Source organism: Sapajus apella, unplaced genomic scaffold, assembly GCF_009761245.1.
Source record: "Sapajus apella isolate SASKATOON/1434 unplaced genomic scaffold, GSC_monkey_1.0 scaffold152, whole genome shotgun sequence".
Lineage (NCBI taxonomy): Eukaryota > Metazoa > Chordata > Mammalia > Primates > Cebidae > Sapajus > Sapajus apella.
In genome coordinates, this window is record NW_022437092.1 from 1,397,730 (window position 1) to 1,412,507 (window position 14,778).

At 46.4% G+C, this 14,778-nt stretch overlaps 1 long non-coding RNA gene across 1 annotated transcript; it reads right to left on the reverse strand.

Moving 5' to 3' along the window:
- Window positions 1-271: 271 nt before the first annotated feature.
- Window positions 272-3,075, reverse strand: LOC116541518. Its single transcript, XR_004264844.1, has 2 exons — window positions 2,382-3,075; window positions 272-1,135 (listed from the first exon to the last, which is right to left on the reverse strand). It is a non-coding gene; the product is annotated as an uncharacterized LOC116541518 (long non-coding RNA).
- Window positions 3,076-14,778: the final 11,703 nt, after the last annotated feature.

The following is a 14,778-nucleotide window of genomic DNA, read 5'->3' on the forward strand; positions in this document are numbered from 1 at the left end:
TTGTAGCAGCAACCCTGACCATATGTAAATGAATGAGTGTGGCTTTCTGCCAGTAAAACTTTATCTATAAAAACCGGTTACAGGCTGGATTTGGTGCCTGGCCCATAGCTTGCTGACCTCTAGTATATGCAAAGCACTTAGCATCTGTTACCTGTAAAGTGTTTTTGTGAATTCCAGGCCCTGACGTTTGCAAGCTGTGTTATCTTGGGCAGGTCCCTTAAGCCACCATTGCCACCTGTTCAAAACTAGGGTAACAATAGGAAGAAGACTGTTTCTAGTCAAACATAAGACATGGTTATTAAAGTGCCTTGTGAACTCAAAAATGCTATGTCATGTCAGCTGCTATGGTGATGCAGAGAGTCATAAGTCTAGGCAATTGGCGTTGAATTTTCCTGTTTTTAAATCACATGACTTGTATGAGTCACTTTGTGATGATCAACGTAAATAGTCATCCTGGTTTCCTTAGAAGTCCTTTGAAAATGTCAGAAAGTCCTGCTTTTCCTCTTGCGCAAATGAGACCATCCTGAGTCAAGCATCTTTTCAACTCTTGTGTTTACTGCCAGAGTTGGTGACCATGAATAGATTGAACAATTGGCCCCAGTGAGTCACTGTTTCCTGTGTGCCTGTCTTGGCGATGGTCTCGTTGTGGGTGGTGGGTACTTCACTGCTGGGCCTTGGATGTGGCCACGTGGCTTGCTTCAGTCAATGGAATGTGGGCAGAAATGGCAAGGGGTGAGTTCCAACCCAGGATTCAGAATCCACATGTGGCTCTGCCTGCCCTCTTGTACCTCTGCTCTCGCCACGGAAGCAACCATCCCAGGAGGAAGAGGAAGGACACATAAAGCAGAGTCAGCCAGCCAAGCCCCAGCCAGATCAGCCAAACCAAGATGGTGCACAGGTGCATGGGAATAAATGACTATTGCTTTAAGCCACTGAGTTTTGGGTCATGTATAACGTAGCTGTGATGATTAATTTGAGGTCGACTTGACTGGGCTAAGAAATGCCCAGATAGCTAGTTACACGTTATTTCTGGGTGTGTCTGTGTTTTCAGAAGAGATTTGCAATGGAACCTGTAGATTGCGGAAAGAAGAGTCAGCCTCCTCAATGCAGTGGGCATCTTCCAATCCATTGAGGGCTAGAATAGAACGAAAAAGCAGAAGAAGAGGCCGGGCACAGTGGCTCATGCCTGTAATCCCAGGACTTTGGGAAGCCAAGTGGGCAGATCACCTGAGGTCAGGAGTTCAAGACCAGCCTGACCAACATGGGGAAACCCTGTCTCTATTAAAAATACAAAAATTTTTTTTAAAAATACAAAAATTAGCCGGGTGTGGTGGTGCGTGCCTGTAATCCCAGCTATTCGGGAGGCTGAGGCAGGAGAATCACTTGAACCCAGGAGGTGGAGGTTGCAGTGAGCCAAGATCGTGCCACTGCACTCCAGCCTGGGCGAGAGTGAGACTTTGTCTCAAAAAATACATGAAATAAAATAAAACAAATTCCCTCAACCTCACCCTTCTCCCACTTTTTTTTTCTCTGCTCTGTCACCCAGGCTGGAGTGCAGCAATGGGACCATAGCTCCCTGCAGCCTTGACCTCCCGGGCTCAAGCAATCCCCCTGCCCCAGCCCCCCAAGTAAGTGGGACTACAAGTATGTGTCGCCGCGCTCAGCTAATGCTTTTCTTGCTTTTCTTTTTTTTCCTTCTTCTTTCTATTCTTTCTTTCTTTCCTTCTTCCTTCCTTCCTTTTTCTTTGTTCTTTTGAGATGGAGTCTCACTCTGTCGCCCAGGCTGGAGTGCAGTGGCGTGACCTGGGCTCACCGCAACCTCCGTCTCCCAAGTTCAGGCAGTTCCCCTGCCTTAGCCTCCAGAGCAGCTGGGATTACAGGCGCCCACCACCATACCCAGCTAATTTTTGTATTTTTAGTAGAGATGAGGTTTCTCCATGTTGGCCAGGCTCATCTGAAACTTCTGACCTCAGGTGATCTGCCCACCTCAGCTTCCGAAAGTGCTGGGATTACAGGCATGAGCCACTGTCCCTGGCCCTTTCTCTCTCTCTTTTTCTTTTTTCCTTTCTTTCTCTCTTTCTTTTTTCTTTCTTCTTTCTTTGTAGAGATGGGGTCTTCCTATGCTTCCCAGGCTAGTCACATACTCCCAGCCTCAACCAATGCTCCCGCCTCAGCCTCCCAAAGTGCTGGGATTACAGGCGGGAGACATCGCACCCCGCCCCTTCTCCCACTTTTCTTCTGTGAGCACCTCCCATTGGCTGAGCCAACCAAAAGCCAATGGGCAACAGAACCCAATGATGTTGTCTTTTGGGATCAGCCTTGGGAACAAAGGAGGGTAGAAGGTGGCAAAGACTAGAGCTGGAGGGAACAATGGACTTTACTCATTTTCCTTTAACCAATTCTTAGCTGAGAAAGCATCTTCAGCACTTCCTGCATCCCTGCAATTCATGTCACCGTTCTCAGCAGCCCGCTTGGCTGATCTGATTCTTCTTTTTTTTCTTCTCTGGATACCAAAGGAAACAGATACAAAAAGGAAAACTGATTCTCCAGGGAAGCCCCCAGTCCGCCTCAAGGACGATGCTTTTTTTATGCACTTATGTTCCTAGTGATATCTGGTTTTGAGCCAGCTCAATTGTGAGTGGAGTGCTGTTACGATACTGTTTATGTTCTGATCGTGTTTCTCTTGGCCGGAAGAGCAGGCAGCTGGCCACACGTATAATGCCCTCCACTGGGGCAGAGGTCTCCCTTTGAGCCCAGCAGCTGACGCCCCGCACCCAGAGCGCTACTGGGAAATCTGGCACCGTTCCCCATCGGCACCGTGAATGCCTTTGCCGTTGGCCCAGGCGAGAAAATCGCTGCTTGCCTATCCTGGGCAAAGTCCAGTTATCCATTAACAGTGAGGGAAGGACAATTAGATCAGGAAACCAAGAAATAATATGTGAGATAAAGTGTGTGCTCTCCTCGCCTGCGTGAATCAATCGTCTAAACTGCAAGAAGACACACAGGCTCTGAAATAGAATCCTGTGCTCAGAACCCAATTTTATCACTTCCTAGCTCCACGGTTTCTCTTCCTTTCCTTCCTTCCTTCCTCTTTTCCTCTATTCTTTCCTGCCTTCCTTCTTTCCTTCCACTCTCTTTTCCTTCCTTCCTCTCTTTCCTTCCTTCCACTCTGTCTTTTTCTTCCTTCCTCTGTCTCTCTTTTCCTTCCTTCCTTCCTTTCTCTGTCTCTCTCTCTCTTCCTTCCTGTGTGTGTCCACTGCCTATGTTCAAAATTCTCCTCCTTCCACGAGGAGAGCAGTCATACTGGATTAGGGACTGCTACGATTTGAATCTATGTTTGCACCCAAATTGAAATGTTGGCCCCTAAGACCCAGTGTGATAGTGTTAAGAAGTGGGGCCTTTAGGAGGTCATTCAATCAGGAGGACTCTGCCCCTTTGAATGGGATTCGGGCCTTCTAAAAGGGCTTGAGGGAACTAGCTAGGGCCCTTGACCATCCGTTCTTTATTTTAAAAATAATAATAATAATACAAAAAAGAGCCAGGTGTGATGATGCATGCCTGTAGTCCCAGCTACTCAGGAGGCTGAGGCAGGAGAATTGCTTCAACCTGGGAGGCGGAGGTTGCAGTGAGCCGAGATTGTACCGTTGCACTCCAGCCTGGGTGACAGAGTGAAACTCTGTCTCAAAAAACAAACAAACAAAAAGCTTTTGTGGGGATCCTGGGTAAATACCAAAGAGCAGAATTGTTGAGTCACCTGGTGATTGTCTGTTTAACCCCTAAGAAGCAGGCCGGGCATGATGGCTCACACCTGTAATCCCAGCACTTTGGGAGGCTGAGGCAGGCAGATCATGAGGTCAAGAAATCAAGACCATCCTGGCCAATATGGTGAAACCCCATCTCTACCAACAATACAAAAATTAGCTGGGCGTGGTGGTGGGCACTGTAGTCCCAGCTACTCTGGAGGCTGAGGCAGGAGAACCGATTGAACCCAGGAGGCAGAGGGTGCAATGAGCCGAGATGGCGCCGCTGCACTCCAGCCTGGCAACTGAGCGAGACTCCAGCTCAAACAATAAAAAAAGCTGCCAGACTGTCATCCACCAACAGTGTGTGCGTCACTGTACATCCTGGCCAGCGCTCAGATCGCCGTCTTTTTGCTTCTAACCATTCTAGTGGATGTGTGTTGACATCTGCCTGGGGTTGTAATTTGCATTTCCCTAATGTCTAATGATGTCCTATGCATACACATGCATGAGTAAGCTTTAAGGAGATGAAGGGAACGCCCGGGGTCACAGATGAAGAGACCGCTGAGAGTCAGGAAGTGGGCATGCAAGATGGCACTGTAGACGTTTTTAGGGTGTGGGAGTGAGGGGGTGGATGGGGGGGCATACTGGGCATACCTCAAGGTGGGAGATGAGGCCTCAGGTCTTTGCAAGATGATGAGTAGGAATTGATATTCTCTGTATAAACTAGGGATCCTGGACCGGGGGCAGTGCCTCACACCTGGAATCCCAGCACTCTGCGAGGCTGAGGCAGAGTGGATCATGAGGTCAAGAGATCAAGACCGTCCTGGCCAACAAGCTGAAACCCTCTCTACTAAAAATACAAAAATTAGCCGGGCGTGGTAGTGGGCACCTGTAGTCCCAGCTACTCCGGAGGCTGAAACAGGAGAATCACTTGATCCCAGCAGGCGGAGGTTGCAGTGAGCCAAGATCATGCCGCTGCACTCCAGCCTGGATGACAGAGCCAGACTGTCTCAAAAAAATAAATAAATGTAATAAAAAGCCATTCCTCTCCCCTTCTTTCACCCACCATCCTTAAATTTCATCACCTCATAGTCTCAAAGGTGGCAGCTACAGCTAGATAGGAGGAGTAAGTTCTCGTGTCCCATACCGCTGTAGGGTGACTATAGCCAACAATAATATATAGTTCCCAATACCTAGAAGGAGGATGGTGAACGTTCCCAGCATAAAGAGGTGGAAGTCGCAGTGAGCTGAGATCGTGCCATTGCACTCCAGCTCTGGTGACAGAGCGAGACTCCATGTCAAGAAAAGAAAGTAGAGACCCTGGTGGGACCACACCTAGGGACAGGGTACCAGGAAGACTCCACTAGGCCAAGGTGAGCACAGGGGAGCTCGTCTCTTTTCTGGACATTGAAAACATACACATACAGGTCATATCCAGTGTGCTCTGGGACATGGGAAACAGACATTAATTTACTGCTGGACCGGGTACAGTGGCTCATGCCTGTAATCCCAACACTTTGGGAGGCCAAGGAGGGCAGATTGCTTGAGCCCAGCAGTTCAAGACCAGCCTGGGCGAGATGGCAAAACCCCATTTTGGCCAGGCGTGACTGCTCACGCCTGTCATCTCAGCACTTTGGGAGGTCGAGACAGGTGGATCACTTGCAGTCAGGAGTCAGAGAACAGCCTCAACAACATGGTGAAATCCCACATCCTCTAAAAATACAAAAATTAGCCGGGAGACCGAGGCAGGAGAATAGCTTGAACCTGAGAGGCAGAGGTTGCAGTGAGCTGAGATTGTGCCATTGCTCTCCAGCCTGAGTGACAGAGCGAGACTATCTCAAAATTTTTTTAAAAACCCAAAAACTTCAAAAATTAGCCAGGTGTGGTGGCGCATGCCTGTAGTCATAGCTACTTAGGAGGCTGAGATAGGTGGGAGGATCATTTGAGCCTCGAAGGTTGAGGCTGCAGTGAGCTGTTATTGCACCGCTGCACTCCAGCCTGGGTGACAGGGCAAGACCGTGCCTCAAAAAAAACCCAAGAATGGCCAGGTGCGGTGGCTCATGCCTGTAATCCCAGCACTTTGGGAGGCCGAGGAAGGCTGATGACAAGGTCAAGAGATGGAGACCATCCTGGCCAACATGGTGAAACTCCGCCTCTAATAAAAAATACACATATTAGCTGGGTGCGGTAGCTTGTGCCTGTAATCCCAGCTACTCAGGAGGCTGAGGCAGGAGAATCACTTGAACCCGGGAGGCGGAGGTTGCAGTGAGCCAAGATCACACCACTGCACTCCAGCCTGGCACCTGGTGACACAGCAAGACTCTGTCACACACACAAAAAAAAAACCCCGAGAATTTACTCTGCTGTGGGTATACACATTGTTTAAAAATTGCAGGAAGCCAAAATTATATGAATCTTTTAATATTGTCAGTTTAATATTAAATAGTAGTACATTAATATATGTGATTATTAATCGGTAATGTAGTACTAATATTAAATCTAATATGTGCTTGTTAAATAATATTTAATATTACTAATTTTCATATTCTTTTTATCTTTTTTTTTTTTTTTTTTGAAAAAAAGTTTCACTCTTGTTCCCAGGCTGGGGTGGAATGGCGCGATCTCGGCTCACCGCAACCTCCGCCTCCTGGGTTCAGGCAATTCTCCTGCCTCAGCCTCCTGAGTAGCTGGGATTACAGGCATGCGCCACCATGCCCAGCTAATTTTTGTATTTTTAGTAGAGACGGGGTTTCATCATGTTGACCAGGATGGTCTCGATCTCTTGACCTTGTGATCCACCCTCCTCAGCCTCCCAAAGTGCTGGGATTACAGGCTTGAGCCACCGCGCCCGGCCTATTTTATCTTTTGTAGAGACAAGGTCTCCCTATGCAGCCCAGGCTAGTTCTGAGCTCTTGGTCTCAAGCAATCCTCCTGCCTTGGCCTCCCAATGTTCTGGGATTAAATATTCATATTATTAATTTTATTTATTAAAAGTAATGAAAAATAAAATGAATAAAACTATTAGTTTTATTATTTCACATTAGCAATAAAATAACTCATTTTATTTTACATTTAATTTTATTTAAAATAAAATTAGTTTACTTTTTTTTGTTGTTTAATTAGAGACAAGGTCTCACTTTGTGGCCTAGGCTGGTCTTGAACTCCTGAGCTCAGGTGATCCACCTCGGCCTCCCAAAGTGCTAGGATTACAGGTGTGAGCCACAATGCACTGCCTAAGATTATTTTAAAATCAACATGCATGCTTATACTTACTTGGATTTTTTTGGAAGTATGTAGCAGGAACTATCTAAAGGCAATCTATGCAAAATGATGCTGAGGCTGATCAGTACGAAAGGCTGGGCCATACCTCCGATACTACAAGGTCAAGCATCAGGACCATCCTGGCCAACAAGGTGAAACAGGTGCCTGCCACCATGCCCGGGTAATTTTTGTATTTTTAGTAGAGACGGGGTTTCACCATGTTGGCCAGGATGGTCTCAATCTTGACCTCGTGATCCACCCGCCTCGGCCTCTCATCATAAAACCATTTGAATGCAGTAGCTGCTTCGTGTCTATGTATCGCTCTTCAATCCTCTCACTCTGCATTCGTCCTTTCATTCATCCTCAAATATTCATTGAGCTCCTACCACGTGATGGCAGAATGCTTAGCACTGTGGTTAACCATGTGAGAGGCAGACCTGGGTTCAAGTCTTGGTTCTGCTTCTTTCTGACTTTGTGCTCTTGTATAAGGTCTTTATTTATTATTACTATTATTATTAATTTTAGATACAAGGTCTTGCTCTGCTGCTGGAGTGCAGTGGCATGATCACAGCTCACTGCAGCCACGAACTCCTGGGTTCAACTATTCCCCCAATGTCAGCCACGCACACAGCTATGAAAACAGGCATGCACCACTATGCCTGAGTCATGTTTAAAATTTTCTGGCCAGGCACAGTGGCTCACGCCCGTAATCCCAGCAGTTTGGGAGGCTGAAACAGGTAGATCACCTAAGGTCAGGAGTTCAAGACCAACCTGGCCAACATAGCGAAACCCTGTCTCTACTAAAAATACAAAAAATTAGACAAGCATGGTGGCAGGGTGCCTGTAATCCCAACTATCCGGGAGACTGAGGCAGGAGAATCGCTTGAACCCAGGAGTCAGAAGTTGCAGTGAGCTGAGATCGCGCCACTGCATTCCAGCCTGGGTGACAGAATGATACTCTATCTCAAAAAGAAAAAAAAATCCAGCTGTTGCTGAGGCTGGAGTTTGGTGGCATGGTCAGAGCTTACACGCAGCTGGCCTCAAGTGATCCTCCCACCTCAGCCTCCCGAGTAGCCGGGACTATAGGAGTGTGTCACCACACCTGGCCCTGGACAAGGTCTTTAATCTGAGTTCCGGTTTTCTTGTCTGTAAAATGAGGATAATCATGGGACTTGGATTATGGAGTTGGCATAAGGAAATGAGGTAAGTGCCTAGTGCCTGGCACAGCTAAGCACTCAATGTGTGTTTATTATTATTTCCTTGAACAGCACTGGGCACTCAGTATGTCGGGAATGAAGTAAAGACAGTTCCCTCCTGTGGTGCCGTCAATCAAGAAACCCACCTGGGATAAACCAAAGAACTTTTTAGTGTCAGTTCCAAAAGAAAGGAAAAGCTCTGAAATAGATGGTTTGGGTGAGATGCCCTCCTCAGTCTGTTCAATTCTGCTGGGAGGAGGGCGAGAGGAGGGGAGAAGTGACGGCATTGTACCAACATAGCTTCCAGAACCCTTCCTTTGGTTGGAGAACACTCCCCAAAGAGGGGTGAAGGTCACTGTGAGGTAGGTAAGATAGGTGATCATAGCCTCCCTTAAAGGGAAACAAACTTGCTAAAAATAGAGCAAACACCCAACAGTGCACAAAACTCAGCCTGGGCTCGTGGTTAGAGCATCCTGCAGCAAGGAGAGAGAAAATCAGAACGGGCCGGGTGCGGTGGCTCATGTCTGTAATCCCAGCAGCTTGGGAGGCCGAGGCAGGCAGACCACTTGAGGTCAGGAGTTCGAGACCAGCCTGGCCAACATGGTGAAATCCCTGTCTCTACTAAAAACACAAAAATTAGCCAGTCATGGTGGCGGGCGTCTGTAATCCCAGCTACTCGGGAGGCTGAGGTGAGAGAATTGCTTGAGCCCAGGAGGCGGAGGTTGTAGTGAGCTGAGATGGAGCCACTGCACTCCAGCCTGGGTGACAGAGCGAGACTCCTCCTCAAAAAAAAAAAAGAAAAGGAAAGCAGAAGGGAAAGTTCCCACGTTCGCACAAGCTCAGAAACCCATAATTAGTATCCTTGGGACTGACCTATGCTCATTATAATAATAAAAAAAATCATCCCTGGGTAGAGATTTAAGACGCTGAGATATTCAATATGCACACTAGCATGTGTGACAACAGTGCATGCGTATCCAGGGGACCTCCCAAAACACACTTAACAGCAACACCCCAGGCCAGGCCCGGAGTCTCATGCCTGTAATCCGGGCCTTCCAAAGGAAGGCCGAGGCAGGTGGATCACGAGGTCAGGAGCTCGAGAACGGCCTGGTAAACATGGTGAAACCCCCTTCTCTACTAAAAATACAAAACTTAGCTGGGCATGGTGGCACATGCCTGTAGTCCCAGCTGCTTAGGAGGCTGAGGCAAGAGAATCACTTGAACCTGGGAGGCGGAGGATGCAGAGGGCAAAGATCATGCCACTGCGCTCCAGCCTGGGTGACAGAGCAAGACTCCATCTAACAAATAAATAAATAAAAACCAGCAACGCCTCTTCCCACTCTTTCATGAATAATCATATCAGGCTCTCATAAAGAGAGGCTCCCCACTGACAGTCCCTGCTGTCTCACTTTTGAGCAGCCCACTCTAATCAGCTGTCAGAGTGTACTTTCACTCTGCAATAAACTTTCTTGCTTTTTTTTTTTTCAGGATGGGGTCTCACTCTACCTCCCAGGCTGCAGTGCAATGGCACGATCTCAGCTCACTGCAGCGCAGACCTCTCCAGGCTCAGGTGATGGTCTCCCCCCAGCTTCCCGAGTAGCTGAGACTACAGGCGCGCGCCACCACACCTAACTAATTTTTGTTGTTTTGTTTTTTGTTTTTTTTTTTTGTAGAAACAGGGATCTTGCTATGTTGCCCAGGCTGTTCTCGAATTCCTGAACTAAAGTGATCAACCCACCTCAGCCTCCCAAAGTGCTGGCATTACAGGCATGAGCCACCATGCCTGGCCTCTTGCTTACTTTGACTTTGGACTTGCTCTCAGATTCTTTGCTGTGTCAAAGTGAAAAACCTGGACTGGCTCACCACAACAATTGGATTTTTTTTTTTTTTTTTTTTTTTTGAGACAGAGTCTCACTTTGTCACCCAGGCTGGTGTGCAGTGGTGCAATCGGCTCACTGCAACCTCTGCCTCCTGGGTTCAAGCAATTCTCTGCCTCAGCCTCCCAAGCAGCTGGGATTACAGGCACCCGCCACCACACCTGGCTAAGTACCACTAACATATCCACTTTGCAAATCAGAAAACTGAGGCACAAAGAAGTGAAATAAGGGGCCTGAAAGCCTACAGTTAGTGAGGGGTAGAATCAAAGAGTCCTTGCTTCTAAACCCTAAATTCAGAGGGCAACAAACTTTTTATATAAAGGACTAGCAAATAAGTATCTTAGGCTTTGTGGGCCACGTGGATTTGGCCTGTGGGCTATAGTGTGCTGACCCTTTGCTTTAGTCCAACAGCCTAAGAACTTTCAAAGTAAAGCTGACCAATCCGGGCGTGGTGACTCATGCCTGTCATCCCAGCACTTTGGGAGGCCAAGGCGGATGGGTCACCTGAGATCGGGAGTTCAAGACCAGCCTGAACAACATGGAGAAACCTTGACTCTACTGAAAATACAAAATTAGCCAGGCATGGTGGTGCATGCCTGTAGTCCCAGCTACTCGGGAGGTTGAGGCAGGAGAATCGCTTGAATCCAGGAGGCAGAGGTTGTGGTGAGCCAAGATCATGCCATTGCACTCCAGCCTGGGCAACAAGAGTGAAATTCCGTCTCAAAAAAAATAATAAAATAAACACACACACACACACACACACACACACACACACACACACACAAAAGTAAAGCTGACCAGAGCTTTACCTTTCCATGAGATTTCTAACTCCTAAATCCAATACATTAGAAGAAAGGTGTAATTCACCATGAATGAATCAAGCTGATTGCTGCATAATTCATGAATATCAAAGTCATGTTTTAATGTCAGTCATCTTCTTAGTATATTTTTTAAAACTTCTAGGCACTGTGGCACTATCTTATTGCAGGGGAAAGTTTTTGTTATACATTTTTTTTTGAGACAGGGTCTCCCTCTGTCACCCAGGCTGGAGTGCAGTGGCACAATCACAGTTCACTGCAGCCTTGACCTCTCAAGCTCACGTAATCCTCCTATCTCAGCCTCCCTAGTAGCTGGGGCTACTGGAATGTGCCACCATGCCTGGCTAATTTTTTATTTACTTTTTGTAGCGATGGGGTCTTACTATGTAACTCAGGCAGGTCTTATATTCCTGGGCCCAAATGATCCTCCTGGCTTGGCCTCCCAAAGTGCTAGGATTAGAGGCATGAGTCACCACACCTGAACACAGGAAAAAAATTTGCTTCAGTTGAAAATTAGACACTGTCTAGAGCAAGGACTGGCAAATCACAGCCGAGAGACCAAATCCAACCACTCCTGTTTGTTTATATTTTCTTTTTTTTTTAAGATGGGGTTTCACCATGATGGCCAGGCTGGTCTTGAACTCATGACCTCAGGTGATCCACCCACCTCAGCTTCCCAAAGTGCTAGGATTACAGGCGTGAGCCACCGCGCCTGGCCTCTTTTCTTCTAAAAAAAAAAAAAAAAAAAAAAAAAAAAAGTCTTGCTCTATCATCCAAGCTGGAGTGCAGTGGCACAATCTCGGCTCACTGCAACCTTCACCTCCTAGGTTCAAGTGATTCTCCTGCCTCAGCCTCCCAAGAATCTGGGATTGCAGGTGCACACCACCACACCTGGCTAATTTTTGTATTTTTAGTCAAGACAGGGTTTCACCATGTCGGCCAGGCTGGTCTCAAACTCCTGGCCTGTGATCCTGCCTCAACCTCCCAAAGTATTGGGATTACAGGCATGAGCCACCGCGCCCAGCCTTGTTTATATTTTCTACAGCTGTGTTCATGCTACAATGGCAGTGTGGCCACATAGGTCATATGTCTAGCAAAGCCTAAGGTATTCACTACCTGGCCCTTTACAGAAAAAGCCTGGAAACCCATAGGGTAAAGAATGCTCTTCTGAGTTACCTGATTCTAGCCTTTCCTTGCCTTTGACCTGTTTTACAATTCTGCAAGCTCTTGATAACTGATAGCAATGCAAAATAATCCTTTTTTGTAAACATGAAAAAGCTGTGATGTCCACCAGAAGTTCAACCTACTTCCCTCCACCACTCTGGAAGAGCTCAATTTGCACAATCATTTCAGTGTTTCTGATCCATAACTGTGTATTTTATTTGAATGCTCCTTTGAATGAGTTGTAACATTGGTTCCCTCATTCATGAGGAAGATAAAATCTTTAACACATGTTCACTTTACATATATATGAAAGCCATGAGTTTTCTTCTTTAATTATTCTTGAACATTATTTATGGTTCCATAAGAGTTTGAAACCATGGAACAACGTCCAACGGACATTACAAGATGAAATATCTAGACCATTCTACTAGATCTTGTAATAGTAGACCTGAGCTATCAGTTTTGTCCCAGAAACTTTAGAAAAAGTTTGTCTGACTTAATGGCATTTTGGGAGGCTGAAAAATCAACTGTTGAGTAATAAACTGGAAATCCAAAGCCACGTGTGGTGGCTCATGCCTGTAATCCTGGTGTTTTGGGAGCCCAAGGCAACGGATCTCTTGAGGCCAGGGGTTCAAGACCAGTGTGAGCAACATAGCAAGATCCCATCTCTACAAAAATAAATTAAAAATTAAGTCAGCCATGGTGGTATACATCTGTAGTCCCAGCTGCTTTGGAGGATCTCTTGAGCCCAGTAATTCAAGGCTGCAGTGAGTGATGATCGCGCCTCTTCACTCTAGTCTGGTTGACACAGTCACACTCTGCCTCTAAAAAATAAACTGGAAATCCAAGTAACTAGATAATGAGGGGATAAAACATAAAACACTCTCAGAAGTTGTGAGTATATGGTATACGGCTTGAATGTGTCCCCCAATTTTATATATTTGAAACTTAACCCCCAAAGTTATATGTTAATCCAAAACAGGGCTTTGGGAAGGTATCTAGGATCAGATGCGATCATCAGGGTGGAGCCCCCATGATGGGCTTTATAAGAAAAGGAAGAGAGGCTTGAGCTTATACGCATGCTCCTGCCCCTCACTGCAGGATGCCTCTGCCATGTTATGACACAGCAAGAAGGCCCTCATCAGATGTCGATTCTTCAGTCTTGGCCTTCCAGGCCTCTAGAACTATAAGAAATACTTTACTTTTCTTTCTCCTTTTTTTTTTTTTTTTTTTTTTTTTTGAGAGAGTCTTGCCATGTTGCCGAGGCCGGAGTACAATGGCGCGATCTAAGCTCACTGTAGCATTCACCTCCTGAGTTCAAGTGATTCTCGTGTCTCAGCCTCCCAAGCCACTGGGATTACAGGCATGTTTCAACATGTCCAGCTATTTATTTTTTATCTTTTGTATTTTTAGTAGAGATGGGTTTTTGCCATGTTGGCCAGGCTGGTCTTGAACTCCTGGCCTCAAGCGATTCACCTGCCTCAGCCTCCCAAAGTGCTGGGATTACAGGAATGAGCCACGGTACCTGACCACATTTATTTTCTTTATAAACTACCCAGTTTGTGATATCCTGTTATAGTAATGCAAAACAGACTTAATATATAAGTGATCATTGATGCCAAAAGGATGGTTGAGATCCCCAGGGAGTGTGGGGGGAAATATGAGTGGAGGAAAAGGTGGATAAATTAGGAGGGACACAGGGTAGAGGAGCAACTGAGGACAGCTGAAGGCGGACTGGACAGAGTGCGCTGCACCAGCCTGGGCCAAAGCAGCTCTAAGACAGAAGCATCAACACCACCAAGTAATGTATAAAGGCCAAGGAAGTAAGGGCTGAAAGGTGGCCATTGGCTTGAGCAAATAACAGGTCATTAGTGGCCTTGGCAAGAACAATTTGTTAGAAGTGCTGGGTTGAAAGGCAAACAGTGGGTTTGGAGTGAATGGAGAGAAGGAAGTGGAATTACAGTTGTCTGAATAAATGAGGAATAATGCCTGATTGCTGCAGGGTTGTTATGACAACCAAAGATATTGGTGAATGTGCTTTAAAGAATTTTTTGTAATCCCAGCACTTTGGGAGGCCCAGGCAGGTGGATCACGAGGTCAAGAGATCGAGACCATCCTGGTCAAAATGGTGAAACCCCGTCTCTACTACAAATACAAAAATTCAGCTGGGCATAGTGGCGCGTGCCTGTAATCCCAGCTACTCAGGAGGCTGAGGCAGGAGAATTGCCTGAACCCGGGAGACGGAGGTCGCGGTGAGCCGAGATCGCGCCATTGCACTCCAGCCTGGGTAACAAGAGCGAAACTCCGTCTCAAAAAAAAATAAAAAATAAAAAAATAAAAAAATAAAAAAAGAATTTTTTTATTGAGATATACCTTACATACAGTGAAATCCAGCCTTTAGTAGTATACAGTCCTATAGGTTTGGACAAACATGCACAGTCGTGTAGCCTCTACAAAAATCAAGATCTAGTACAGCTCTATCACCCACAAATAGTCCTCTTTTGATCCTTTGTAATTAATCCCTTCCTGCAGCCTTAGCGCACAGCAATCATCTACTTTCTGTCCTTATAGTCTTACCTTCCCTAGTAGGTCACATAAATGAACGTGTACACTACATAGCCACTTGAGTCTGGTTTCTTTCACTCAGAATAATGCACTTGGTTTCCACCTATCAGTATTTTATTCTTTTTCATTGCTGAATAATATTCCATTGTATGTG